This window comes from Hylobates moloch, unplaced genomic scaffold (genome assembly GCF_009828535.3).
Source record: "Hylobates moloch isolate HMO894 unplaced genomic scaffold, HMol_V3 SCAFFOLD_11, whole genome shotgun sequence".
NCBI classification, from domain to species: domain Eukaryota; kingdom Metazoa; phylum Chordata; class Mammalia; order Primates; family Hylobatidae; genus Hylobates; species Hylobates moloch.
This window is the reverse complement of record NW_026652286.1, coordinates 99,705,998-99,720,570: the sequence shown is the minus strand read 5'-3', so window position 1 is coordinate 99,720,570 and position 14,573 is coordinate 99,705,998. Positions and strand designations below refer to the sequence as shown.

The 14,573-nt window shown below is 44.7% G+C and overlaps 1 long non-coding RNA gene across 2 annotated transcripts in view; it reads right to left on the bottom strand.

Annotated features, from left to right (window-relative positions):
* LOC131384608 (uncharacterized) overlaps positions 1 to 14,573 on the bottom strand; it is a 79,355-nt gene that overhangs the window by 40,082 nt on the left and 24,700 nt on the right. Inside the window, exons 3-4 of one of the 2 annotated variants that reach the window (XR_009215624.1) lie at positions 5,731 to 5,837; positions 4,449 to 5,477 (exon numbers count right to left, since the gene is read on the bottom strand). The exons of the other annotated variant lie outside the window; for it this stretch is intronic. This is a non-coding gene — a long non-coding RNA (uncharacterized LOC131384608). Of the gene's footprint in view, positions 1 to 4,448; positions 5,478 to 5,730; positions 5,838 to 14,573 lie in introns of those variants that run through there. 2 annotated transcript variants of the gene reach the window in all.

The window sequence follows — 14,573 nt, the reverse complement described above, 5'->3', positions numbered from 1 at the left end:
GAAGCTAATGCCCCTGACTGCAGGCAATGCAACCTAGTCAGGAGCCAAAGCAAATCAAGGAGAAGTTTTGGAGCTCTTCTGCCAAGCCTTGTGGCCACACAGCTACCCACCGCTGCGTGGACTGGAGAGATGGTTTGCATATGCTTAGAATGGATTTGAGGTGGGAGGCGGGTGAGGGATGAAAAATTACCTATTGGGTAAAATGTACACTATTTGGGTGAGAGTTACACTAAAAGCCCATGCAATATATCCATGCGAGGAGACTGCACTTGTAGCCACTAAATCTTTAAAAATAAAAAATAATAAAAATAAATGGGGCAAGGTATAAGACAAATCACATCATATGCTTCTGTCTCCAAAGCTGCCTAATTTTTTAAAAGGCAAATTCTGGTTACTATGAACGTTAAGGGTATCCTGAAAGAAAACACAAAAGGAACCACAATGGCCCTTGAACAATATGGGAGTTAGGTGTGTTGACTCCCTGCTCTGTCAAAAATTCACTTATAACTTGACTTTCCTAACACTTCACTGCTAATAGGATACTATTGTCCGGAAGCCTTACTCATAACATAAGCACACAACTTTGGCCTCTAAAATTAAAACCAAGATGAAGAAAAGAATTGTAACAGTGCTACCTCTCAGCCAGCACTGGCCCACAGCACCGGTATACACATATTTTGTATGTTACATGTGTTATATACTGCATTCTTACAATAAAGTCAGCTAGAGAAAATACAATGTCATTAAGAAAATTTTTTGAAAACAAGAATGGCTATGAAGGAGGAAAGATATACCCATTATGGGACTCTAAAATACTTTCATGAAAGACAGTAGATTTGCTCACTCTTGAACCATCAAATCAAGAAAACACAGGGATTACCTTAAGAGAAACCAGCATCCTTGGGGAACAGCCAAGATATTTAGATATTTCTGCTTTCTGACTGCAGAGTCTACATGAACTTGCCTTCCCTCCCCTCGCTTAGGAAAAAATGTGAGAGGCCGGTGTGACTCACGGCTGTCCTGAGCGTTTCCTATTTCTGGCATCCCATGGCATCACCTACCCATCTCTGTCTCCCACATGCCAGCCCCTCTGCTGTTCTACTCAGAGAAGCTCAGCCTGCCCAGAAATGGAGTAAGTGTGTGCGGATCCCACACAGCACCATCCGGGAGCAAACTGAACCCCCAGTGTGTCTCCCTATCCCCTTCTCCTTCCTCTGTCCCTAGCTGAGTCATGGGATTGGGGAAGCTACCACTCAGATTCCTCCTGTGAGCAGCACAGAGAGAGAGTGTCTCTACAGCTGCATCCCATACCCTCCTTCCATACCCCATTGAGGCTATGAGCCTCTAAAATAGCTGGCTGGGGAGCAGGTTTTTGATGCTTAAGGTTAGAGAGAAGTTATTATTCCTGGCTGTGAAGAACAAATGGACAGCTCAGAGACATGCAAAGCAAAAGGAAAACTAGGTAGATGAAGAGGGGGTACAAGCTTCCAAAACACATTAGTCACAAACAAACTGGACCGCACACCCGCTGCTCAGTGCCACCTCCTCCCGAGGACGTGGGCAGGGTGACTGCTGGTGACATGCTCTGAGAAGCTCTGACAGAAGGCATTAAATCATTGTGTACTGAGCATTGTGGTTTTGGGTCCAAGAAACCAAGTGCTTTGGATGAGCTTCAGAACTGCTGGCTGTTCATTGGAGCCAGAGCAAGCCTCCGGCTCCATCGAAGCATCAGCCCCTGGTATTAATAAGTGTTTCCATGGCACTTGATATTTTGCAATTATCTTTTCTAACATGTCTGCCTTAGCAGAAGTAGCAGGCCAAATGCGAATTCTTCTGCCCTCCCTTCTTCCTGCCAGCTTTTGAGGAAGGCATCCTGGCTGCCCTGCACACTGTGAGAGGGGATGAGTAGGGGCCACCACTGGAAGGGGCCTCAAGTCTGTGGCCTCCCCTATCCCCACTCACTGGCTGGCTCTACACCCACCTCTTCTTCCACTCTTTCAAGGCCAGCTGAAGCCAAACTCCCTCCATTCATGCATCTATTTATTCACTGAGCAAATACGTGTCGAGCACTTACTGTATGCCAGGCACTGCTTCAGGCATCAAAGATACAGCAGTGAAAAAAAAAAAAAAAAAATCTCTGTCCTCATGTAACTCACATTCAATGAGGAGGTAGATCATAGGCAGTTAAATATTTAATGCTATGAGTAAAAATAAATCTGGGTAAGGGGTAGAGAGGGATAATATTGTAGATCTAGAAGTCAGAGGGCTTGAGATCTGAACAGAAATCTGAATAAAATGAGGGAGCAAGATAGGCAGGAGACCAGGGCCCCTTTGCATAAAGACCCTGAGGTAGGAGCACAGCAGGTGTGGAGAAACAGCAAGGAGGCCAACTGGGCTGGACTGGAGCCCTTGCGGGGAGTGTGTTGTCGTAGTAATAGATGTGGCCAAAGAGGGAGCAGGGACTCTGACCAGAAGCCTTTTCTTCTCTAGCCGTGATTGGACGCCCTTCTTTGAACTCTCGTATTAGCTCTGCCCCAAGTGGTTCATTTGGACCTTGTCTGACACCTGCTTCATCATTTCATACACTTGTGCTTTTTTTACCCAAAGCAGTTGAAGTTTCCCCAGATTTCCTAACAGATCTTTTTCAAGCCCCATGGTCATCCCAACCCTCCCTCCTTTCTAACTTCCCAAGCTTCTTTCCATTGTCCAGATGTTACGGACAAAGCACACCTCCTGAGTTCTATGGTTCCTTGAACCCACCCAAGCGCTTAGCAGCACTCATACTTTCAGCTTCCATTTTAATCAGACAGTAGTTCCACTGTTCAAATTAATCTTAAACAGCAATCTGTCTTTTGAGAAGGCATTTATTTATTCAGCAGTCATTAATTTATGCATTTAACTTTAAATATTTTTTAATTTACTTTGTGATTAAAAAAGAAGCATCTGGAAACTATGCTAGATGCTGAGGATAAATGGATGAACAAGACAGCAGCAAGTCCAGTGGACAGATAAATGAGAATTAGAGAAGTAAATGCTAAACAAAAAAAAAAAATGAAGCACCATGAGGCCACAGAGGACAAGGCGATTCATATTTGATTATTTTTGGAGAAGACAAGGGAAGTTTTACAGTGAGGACTGACATTATAGGTAGGGATTCAAATATGTATAGGCTCTTTCCCAAAGCTGCCCTCCTACTAAAGCAAAGTATCTCTCCTCTTAGTACTCCTTCCAGACAAGGGAGTGCAAGACATTAGAACAGGGGTCCTCAACAGGCAGTGACTGTGTCCCCAGGGGCATTTGCCAATGTCTGGAGACATTTTTGGTTGTCATGACTGTGGGCAGAAGAGTGCTACTGGCTTCTAGTGGGTAGAGGTCAGAGATGTTGGTAAACATCCTATAATGCACAGAACACTTCCCCAGCAATGACCTGGGCCCGAAGGTCAGCAGTAGTGCCAAGAATGAAAGACCCCATGTTAGAAGTAAAGGGAGCAACAGGAACAGGGACGTCAGGTTGCCGAACTGGCCTGGCAGGTCAGAAGGGCCTGGCAGGCCTAGGGAACAGCAGAAGTTCAGGTGTGAAGCAGAACTATAGAGTAAATGAACAACGTGGTAAGAGGTGAGGCTGGAAATATAGGTACGAGCCAGAGAGAGAATAGTCTCATTCACCAAGCTGTGACGTTTTGCTCCATAGGCAATAAGGAGCCAACTAAAGAGAAGGCGAAGTAGGTGAGAACAACAGCTGGCAATTACTGAGCCTCTACTATGGGTCAAGAGCTCTATTACATTACTTACTCCTAACAAGAGAGGGACATGCATAGGGCAGTTATTATTATTCCTACTTTACAAATTAGGAAATAGAGAAACCAAAGCCCGTAAAAGGGGAGTTGCCTGCCCAAGGTCAGCCTTGAGTTTGGTTACAACAAAGAACCCAGATTCTGGCCAAGATCTGTCTAGCTCCTGGGCCACTAGCCTTACGGAGCAGAATAGCCTCCACCAGTCTGGCCTCTGCTGGGGCTGTGAATCCACACTGGCTTTCATAGAGAGCCATCCCCTCATCCCCAGTGAACTGTAGCCACAGTGTTCTGTACATGGAGGTGCTGAACAAGACCCTTCTGAAGGAAGGGAATGCTGGATAACACATAAATCCATTCAGAATCAATGACATTCATTGATTCCATTCTTCTACCAATTGACATATTCTGGGCCTCAGAAAACATGTTTTAATTACCTCTAGAGAAAAATTGAGCATTTGCGGGCCTTTTCTCTTTTTTCTTTCCTTTTCTTTCTCTTTCTTTTCTTTTTGTTTCTTTCTTTCCTTTTTTCCTTCTTTTCTTCCTTCATTCCTTCCTTCCTCTTTCTTTCTTATTCCTTTATTTTCCTTTCCTTCTTCCTTTTTTTAGGTGTGGTTGGCAAACTCTGATGTATTCGCCAAAATTAATTTCCTTTGCCTCCTGAGCACATACCCAAACTACACTTCCCAGCACCCTCTGTGGCCATGTGACTGAATTCTAGCCAGTGAAATCTCAGTGAATCCTGACTGTGCCTCCTCAGGGCATGGCCCATAAAACCACTCATGTACTAGTCCTGCTCACTTTCCCCAGCTGCTGCCACACAGAAGATGTGAAGGGCATATAGTTCAGTAGAGACACAGACAGAAGGAGCACGTGTTCCTGGGTCCCAGGGAGGCTGCCGGCCAACCAGTTATGTATGCATTTGTCTCAACATGAATAACAAACTTTTGTTGGGTTAAGCTACTAAGATTTGGAAGTTGTTTGTTACAGCAGATAAATTTACTTTCTCTACCTAATACAGGCAGCATGGGCGAGAGATATAGCACTTAGAATGGAGTTCCTAGCATGCACAGAAAATTCAAACAAGTGGCTTCTTATACTGAAGTCCAGTCATAGGCAGATATAGCAGTCATCAGGTACCAGTATCCTCCTAAATGTCTGCTTTAATACCTCTAGGATGTGATTCTGTCATCGAATTTGCCTCAAGATCCAAACAGATGTCCACATATTAGGCAGAAAGAAGGAGGAAGAGAAAAATCGTCCCCCAGCTGAGTCAGCTTCATTGAAGAGCTTGCCTGAAAGCCCCACCTGATGACTTCTGCTTACCTCTGATGGATGGGCCAGGCCCACTTGCAAGGGAGGCAAACAAGGTGCATCATTTTCCTTGATATCTTGTTTCCCAGGCGGAAGAAGTCAACATTCAGTTAGGAAAAAAATGGAGACTGGATATTGGGTGGGAAACTAGGCATCTTTGTTAAAAGAAGGGAGGGAATAATGGTTTAGGCTGAGAAGATACTGCCCAGACTGGTGATGTAATTTTCCGCTCCCCTCTTAAGTGCTGGGCTGTTTCTGACTTCAGCAGCCTATGGATGGGGAAAAGGCGTGGGTCTCTAAAATGGCTCTGCCCTGGAAGGAGGGGCTAGAGATCTGAAGTGCCTGCCGCCCCATCCTCTCTTGCTTGATTGCCTGCAAGACAAGATGCATCCCACTTATCTCTTGCATTCAGCCCAAGCTCTCTGCACACTCGCTCTCGCGTCTCTTTCCCAAAGCTGCCAACCTACTAAAGCAAAGCATCTCTCCTCTTAGTACTCCTTCCAGCACATCTCCCACAAAGGGAAGCTGCTGGGAAGGCTCCTGGGAAGGAGCTGCGTTGGCGCTCCTGATCACTGGCTGCTTTCACTCCTTCACACTTAACACCATAAAAACACACATCTCCTACCACGAGACTGAGCCAATTTCCAAGTCATATGTGGAGTTATTGCTGCTTTCTCTGCCTCTCCTGCTTGATGTTGCTAAATGCTGTTCCCTGTGGCACTCAGCACAGGCCTGCAGGGAGAAAATAACACAGAATTAACCTTGAACATAGGTGTGGGGGTGCAAGAAAACCAGATTTACCAAAATGAAAATAATAAAGGGCCAGCAATCACCCCCTTAATGTTAGCTCTTTGGGGTGCCACATGGGGGAAAAACTGTGCTGTATTTTCCATTTATAATCAAACGCACTCAATTAGTCCCTCTTCTTCCCACCTGCATACCCAGGCAGTAATGGCAAAGAGGCAAGCTGAAGAAATGGAAATCAGCCTGCCCTGGCATCTGTCCCCCAGGTAAACAAGCATAGAAGGAGAAGGACCATCTAACTGAACAATGCACTGGTCATGAGCCAAGGCTGGCTCCAATAGCTTATGCCCTGGACACTCGTATGCTGAGATTTCAGGCATAGACTTTACATAGTTTGGCATAATGCAAGATTTGATAGCAGGTTGAACTGCCTCTGTTTGTTTTCTCCTATTTCTATTTCATTGTGTCTGATTTCCTTTTATCCCTCTGCTATGAGAACCATCAAGGATACTTTGGTAATCTAGGGCAGCACTTCCAAAATTTTAATGTGCTGACACACCACTTGGAGATCTTGTTAAAATGAAATTCTGATTCAGTAGGTCTGAGGTGGGTCTGAGATTCTGAATTCTAACAAGCTCCCAGATAATGCCAATGCTGCTAGTTCATGGAGCATACCTTCACCTTGATGTTCTCGGCAAATAAACTTGTTTGGGGTTAAGCAAATGAGATTTGGAGATATGTTTGTTAGAACAGGATCTAGAAGGCAACCAGGACCTTGGATGGAGACTTGTGCCTTTTAGAATTGCTGATTCCTGCACCTCAAAAGTTCACGTGTCTTAAGACTTGGAAGTATATTTAAAGCCAGAGCACTCTGACAAATGACTCAGCCATGCAACGTCAAGATGTCTATGAGAATAGACTTGTTTCCAAGAAGCATCATTGACTTTACACAGGCTATAAACAGGTGATCCTTCACTGGATGGTAAACCTGTAGAGAGTTCTGCCTGCAAGTGGCGTCCCAAGCAGAGGGGCCAAAAAACTGTATGCTTCATTCACTCTTTGATATCATCAAATGGCTTTGTCAATAGCATCCCAAAGACTGATGACCTGCTAGGCACAGTGGCGCATGCCTGTAATCCCAGCACTTTGGGTGGGTGGGGTGGGAGGATCTCTTGAAGTCAGGAGTTTGAAGCCAGCCTTGGCAACAAAGTAAGACCCTGTCTCTTGAAAAAAAGAAAAAAAAATGAGGACCTTGGGGAAACTAAAGCAGAACACAATGTGCTCAACAAAGCACAAAAATCTGAAGGCCTTTTCCATGTAAGCTAGCCTCACAAGGATCACCTGGTAATGTTAGGAATAATAGCGCCCAGCCCAGTACTACCTTTCAAAGTGCCCACGACCACCTTCCAAGCACACGTCAGCCATCCTGTGAAAGGGCCTCTCGAGTCTGGAGCTTCTTTAAGGACAATATCCAGAGCCACTCACTCCTCCCAGTTTTTTGTTCCTCACATAAATTTCTCCCGCTTCTCCTAGCCACTGCACTCACCCTTTCTCTCCCAGATCTTCCCAGTTGTTCTTTGGTTTGTCCTTGCTTCACTCTTGGGATATGACACACTCTACTGCCTTCCCAATGACAAAACCCTGTAACTTCAGTTTCTCTTGTCTCTATTTCAGTCTTTGGAGTAAGAATTACATCTTTCGGCCACCTCAGGGAAGACTCTTCCCACACCAGACTCTCTCCAGGTTATATCATCTGCTCCATCGTTTCAGTGACTTCCATCTTCTAAATTGCTGAGAATCTGCCATGTTTTTGACTACTTTGGGGTCTTCACACAATGCTTCCGCCATTACCCCTGCTTGGGTACTTTTCCTCCTCTTTTTAAATGGTTTACTATTAACCTGCAGGGCTATGTTCCAACTTTCCCTGACTCTGCTACAACGCATTATTTATTATTATTATTATTTTATTATTACTGAGTGAGTAACATGAGAATGTGATAAATGAGTGCTAAGTGAGTTGCAAAAAGCCATTAGGAAGTTAGACATTTTAACAGGAGATACATTGCCCTTGGTATTCATGTCATTTAAGCATCACTACAGGGGACATGGATATTTTCCCCAGGAGTATGATTCCCAATTATTCCAAGAAAGAAGAACTGCCCCCATGACTCAGCACAGAAAGCAAACTCTGTCCACTGGTGATGTCTTTTTCTCTCCAGAGATCAAGTCCCTGTAGGTGAAAGTTTACCACACAAATTCCCCTCTGACTTATTTCTGGTCAGCAGGGAGCTAGGAGAGATGAGCGATTGTTCGGAAGAGGTTAATGAGCCCATGTGCTGCCTGTTTCAGACCATTGTTTCTCACCCTTTCTTTGTGCCTCTCATCCTTCTGCCTGGGAACACTTCTCACGTAAATCTTTCTAGTCCATGAAATGCAGCCCAGTTTTCCATGGCGCCTTATACTGTCTGCCTGAAAATGCTTTATAGAAGCTAATAAACAAGGCAAATAGGTTGCATGATGTTGGGGGAACTAGATTCTCAAGACTTGATTCCCAAGTGCTGAGTCTAATACTTACTCACCACATGAAGGTGGGCAAGTCCCTTAACATCCTCAAGACTCAGTGCCTCCATTTATAAATCTGATCCCTGCCCATCACAGTTATTATGCTAATCATCAGAAGTAATATTGAGATTTTATAAACGCTAAGCCATGCTGCAAAAATAAACGTTACTACTACTGATGATAATTACAAGTTATAAATAAGTTTTTAGGGGGAGCTGGTTACAAATTGCTCCAAAATTATTAAACATGATCAGAGAAAAAAAAGAAGCAGAGGGAAGATGACAATGAGTCATAAGAAGAAGAGAACAAAGACACCAACATGAGAGAGTTTGGTGGTGGGAAGGGGCTGGGGGTGTCAGGAGGTGGGGTAGAGAAGTAAGCAGCGTCACTTCATGCAGACCCTTGGAGACCATGCGAGGGAGTTTGGATGTTTTTCTAAAGATCATGGGAGAAATCAAAGTGTTTTAAGAAAAGGAGCATCTGGATAATTTTTCTTTTTTACTTAAGAAAGTCACTTACGCTGGGCGCAGGTGGCTCACGCCTGTAATCCCAGCACTTTGGGAGGCAGAGGCAGGCGGATCACGAGGTCAGGAGTTCGAGACCAGCTTGACCAACATGATGAAACCCCATCTCTACTGAAAATACAAAAATTAGCCAGCCGGGGTGGCGCGTGCCTTTAATCCCAGTTACTTGGAGACAGAGGCAGGAGAATTGCTTGAACTGGGGAGGTGGAAGTTGCAGTGAGCTGAGATCACGCCACCGCACTCCCTCCTGGGCAACAGAGTGAGATTCCGTCTCAAAAAAAAGAAAGTCATTTACACTGCAATATGAAGATTAGACCCGAGTGAGGTGAGACCAGAAGCAGAGAAACCAATGTAGGACTCTAGCAGTGACTCAAGTGACAGATGGCAGTGGCTGGCTCTGGGAGAGTGGCACTGGGGGTGAAGAGAAGTGGATGGATTCCGGAACTAAATGGGCAGTAAACTTCAGACATCACAATCTCGTCTCAGAAATCTCAGCTCAGCAGCTACAAAGTACTCCCACTAGGAAGGCAGACTGGATTCGCAGGGAGACAAGACACCAGACTTGTAATTAGAAAATCTATATTTGATTCTTAGACTTACAGTTGATTAATTAATTCTTATCATTAGCTAAGTGGATTAGGCAAGTCACTTAACCTCTCCAATCCTCAGTTTCTGCATCTGTAACATGGGCATAATAATAATTGCCCTGCCCCACTTGCTAAGGTGGTTGTAAAACTCAAACCAAATATAATGCATGAAGATGTGCTTTGTAAATTGCCACGCACTGCATAATTATAAAGCAGTCTGAGCATTCTGCAGAGACCCAGTCAAACCAAACACAAAAGGAATAGACACAAGAGGAAATGAACATCGAGCTTCTAATCTGGGCCTCGTACCTGCAACTTCCTTGGCCTATCTTGATTTGTAATAGGCCGGGGTTTATTTCCATGGTTCCTTAAATTTTATAAAGCCTTTCATGGTGAGAAAACTTTGGGAGAATCTTATTAGATACAGCAAAGACCAAAATCAGCACAAAACTCACATATAAAAGCCTTAGCAAAAAAATAAGGATTTCTCTAGAGGCTCTATATGTGCTTAAATGGCGCAGAGAGCTAAATTGTGAAATTACAAATGAGATGTGGAATGGCATATTTGATTATACAGTCATCTGCAATGCCTCATAACATGTAAGAAATTTGAGAGACTGTTTATCCAGCACCGAACACCAGGAGGAATCTGCGGAAGAACTGAGCGAGCTCTAATAGGGCATTGAGAAGACAGAGGGTGGGTTTCAAGACGAGCCACGTGGGCTCTTCTTCATGCCTGAGGCCCTAATCCCACTTTCTCCCCCATATTTCAAAGGCTCACATGGACATTATTTGGTTTGACTCACTGGAGAATAAACAGAAAGATTAGCTCTGTTTTTCACACGTAATGAGACTGTGTCATAAAACAATTATAAGGCATGGTCTGTACTCTCAACGAATTTATGACCTAATAGGGTCCAAAGATAGGCCTGTGATATAAAGAGCTGCCCCACTCAGCCCAGTGCTAATGTGGTATTCTATACCTGGTGGGAGACAGCACAGCAGAGGCTTTGCAGCCTGGCCACCCTGGAATTAAATCCTGACTCTACTACTTACTGGCCTTGAGGACTTGGATTTCCTCAACTGTAAAGCAAGGATAGTAATGCTTGCCTTAAAATGCTGGTGTAACTAAATGAAATACCATGATACATATAGGGTGCATAGCCTAGCGCCCCCACACTGGCAGTGTTCACTAGCTATTAACACACCACCTGTGTTATAGATGGCACTTATGACTAAGGGTGTAGTGGAAAGCATCCAGTGACCCAGGGGCTGAAAAGAAGGGAGGACTTGGCCTCCTTTGATTCCTAGATGGCACCTGAGTCCTAGCCACAGTATCCCAAGATGCAAATGTTATAGTAACACTGTTGACAACTGAAGAATTCTGCATTTCTCCAAGTAGAAGCCAAGACAACCAGACAAAAGCAGTTGCCCTCCCCGCGACACTCGACTTCTGTTGGAGCATCCAGAGCCAATCTTCTGTCCCCACCTCTAACCTTCACTTTTCTCTCCCTGCCTCTGGCCACGGGACCTCAGAGGAACCGGAGCTGCTGTGCCGTGTCCATCTGCAGCAGACCAGCCCCTGGAGCCGCTGACGCTGCAGCAGCACCCGGCAGGCAGGTGTGCGAGAGGCACACACAGGAGAGAACAGATTGAGAAGTGTTTGGGGACGTCTCTGGCACAGATGCAAAGGCGGAAGGGGAACTTTTCTCTGTGTTCTCTCTTCCCACCCCTTCTAGCAATTCAAGGAGAAGGGTGAGAGATTGGAGCTGTTCGTCTGAATCCAGCAATGTCCTGTGTCTCCTCTTCAAATCCAGGCAAACGATGATGTGACCCTGGAGGTCGACATCAATGCATATTTATTAAAGCCCATGTGTAAAGGTCCACACCACTCCCAACCACATACATGTATATTTTGACTATAGAGGGAATATATTAACTCAGCACAGAAGACAAAATAAACAATAAATCTATGTGTGTGGCCAGGCGCCGTGGCTCACACCTGGAATCTCAGCACTTTAGGAGGCCGAGGCAGGCGGATAGCCTGAGCTCAGGAGTTCGAGACCACCCTGGGCAACATAGTAAAACCCCGTCTCTACTAAAATACAAACAATTAGCCAGGCACTGTGGTGTGTGCCTGTAGTCCCAGCTACTCCGGAGGCTGAGGCACGAGAATTGCTTGAGCCCGAGAGACAGAGGTTTCAGTGAGCCAAGATGGCGTCACTGCACTCCAGCTTGGGCTGCAGAGTGAGACTCCATCTCAAAAAAAAAAAAAATCTGTGTGTGTGTGTGTCTGTGTGTGTGCACAAGCTCATGCATATGTTGAGATAGAAGGGATGGGGAGATAGGACACTTACTTACATATTTTAATTTTATTTTACTTCTTAATCAGTTCTAAATGAATAAGGATGGGACTTACAGATAATGAAGAAACAGGACAAAGACATAAAGAGAAATATTTCTTCTACTGGGTCCTCTTGCTTTTCTTCATGCCATAACTACTTTCCAAGAAGAGTCCACAGCAGCATTACAGTATTTCCTAAAATTTATTGCATTTTATAGTTCTTGCACACACACACACGGACACACATACAATTTAAATGCCATTTCTCAGTCTGAGGAGTTTTCAGACTCTGCCTAATGTCTCATCTAACTCAATCAACAGGTATATGCTAAACACCTACCATGTGCAGCATACTGTATGAGACATCCCAGAAGACACAACACAAGAAGGCATAAGATTTTCCCTGCGCTTATAATCAGTCACGAAGCCCCACTGATTTGCTCTGCTAAATTTGTCCCTGATCTGCCGATCCCTCCCTGTGCCTATTGCCCTTATCATCTTTTTTGCAGATTTCCAACCAGTCAGCTCAGATGCCACATCCTCAATCCCCATGGTCCTGACTCAGTCCCCTGCTTGGCTCAATATTCCTGTCTGCATCCTCAGAGACCTTAGGCTTATGTTTTCTGTAGCACTTACCATATGGTATTAAAATCATGTGTTTTCAGATCTGCTGCTGACCCTACACTGATTGTAAAATCTTAAAGGTCTTTTTACCCCTTTAGCACTTAGCACAGTATCTACCGCTCTCAGTATCTGCTCCAGTAACGACTGCTCACCAGTGCTCAGCCTCCATCCAACACATTCTGCCACGTGTTGTGTCTGCTCATGTATCCAACAACCTCCCTAACATGTAGGGGCTCCTCAAGGATAGGACCCAATTCATCTTGGAATCTCCCGTGCCCAGGTGGCAGCAGGCTGCAAGACTTCTCTGCAGATTTGTTTGAGGCCTGGGCCCCACTGGGCCGTGAGGCCCCAGGCAACTCTTGTTATATCATGCTGAGATGTGGGGAAAGGGATGAGCTGAAAGGAAGGAATTCCAATTTAGGTGCTGGATAATGACATAATTTATGGATGAACTAATGTCAGTTCATCATATTTTCCCCAAGTTTTTATTTTGAAAATTTTTAAACCTGCGGAAAGTTGAAAATATGGTGAAAACTCATCTTTCGTTCCCCTTGATTGCTAACGTTTTGATCTGCTTGTGTTCTCTCTCTCTTTCTCTCTGTGTTTGTGTGTTTGTCTCCCTCAGTTGAATATTTTTGCTAAACCATTTGAAAATTAGTTACAGCCGGGCGCGGTGGCTCACACTTGTAATCCCAGCACTTTGGGAGGCCGAGGCGGGCGGATCACGAGGTCAGGAGATCGAGACCACGGTGAAACCCCGTCTCTACTAAAAAAAAAATACAAAAAAATTAGCCGGGCATGGTGGCGGGCGCCTGTAGTCCCAGCTACTCGGAGAGGCTGAGGCAGGAGAATGGTGTGAACCCAGGAGGCGGAGCTTGCAGTGAGCCGAGATTGCACCACTGCACTCCAGCCTGGGTGACAGAGCAAGACTCCGTCTCAAAAAAAAAAAAGAAAATTAGTTACAGATATCTTAAATTTTCTAAGAACTAGTTATGAACAAATGAAAGAATGAATGAAGCCATACATGAATCCATAAATTTCTGAACTCCTTTTGAGTTCTCTGTGGCTCTTTCTAACTCTAAGAGTTGCCACGTAACACAAGAGCACACCGACAATAAGCGCCCACATTTCACAGGGTAGGGGATGGAGGACATAATTTTCAGCTAGAACAGTTGGAAAACGTTTCAGCAAGGCCTGGACAGGGAAGATTTGGATATACTTATGAAGAGGAGGGAACATTCCAGGAGGAAGGCAGTGCAGCAACAAGGTACAGTGGGCAGGAGAAGCAAGCCCTCTAGGCACCATGATTGTTCACTATCTGACTTCTATGGAAAACGAAGAAATGAGATTAGCTTTCTTACCCTTCTCATTTCTCTTCATCCACTTCAGAATTCCCAGAGCTAGCATGTTATTCAATTCTTTCGTCACATGCGATTCTTCATAACATAAAGATTCTGTGGTAAGATGGGAGGGTCATAGGGTGACCCATGGTCCCAGTTTGGCCAGAACTAAGGGTTTTCTGGGACTCAAGACTTTCATGCTAAAACCAGCCAAGTCCCAGGCAAATGAGGATGAGATGATCACTCTAGCCCAACTGCAGAGATGGAAAAAAAAAATGAAAGAAGCCTGATAAAACTTTTAAAACCACTTTTCACCCCTCTCCTACTGTGGACCATAGTTCCTGATCTATTTTTGACTTTGGGGACAAAAGGAAACAGTTTTAAAAGTGAAAGAAAATATTCTTTCTCTCCAAGAAGTTTTCTCTCATGCCTTCCTCTCCTAACTTAGGTTTGGTGCACTACCTCAGTACTACAATATGAAAATTGCTATCATGCATTTACCAATTATTGTGTGGCAATAATCTGTGGTCTGTGTTCCCCAGATACACAATCCACTCTTTTTTTTTTTTTTTTTTTTTTTTTGAGACGGAGTTTCACTCTTGTTGCCCAGGCTGGAATGCAATGGCGCGATCTCGGCTCACTGCAACCTCCGCCTCCCGAGCTCAAGCGATTCTCCTGCCTCAGCCTCCGGAGTAGCTGTGATTACAGGCATGCGCCACTATGCCCTGCTAATTTTGTATTTT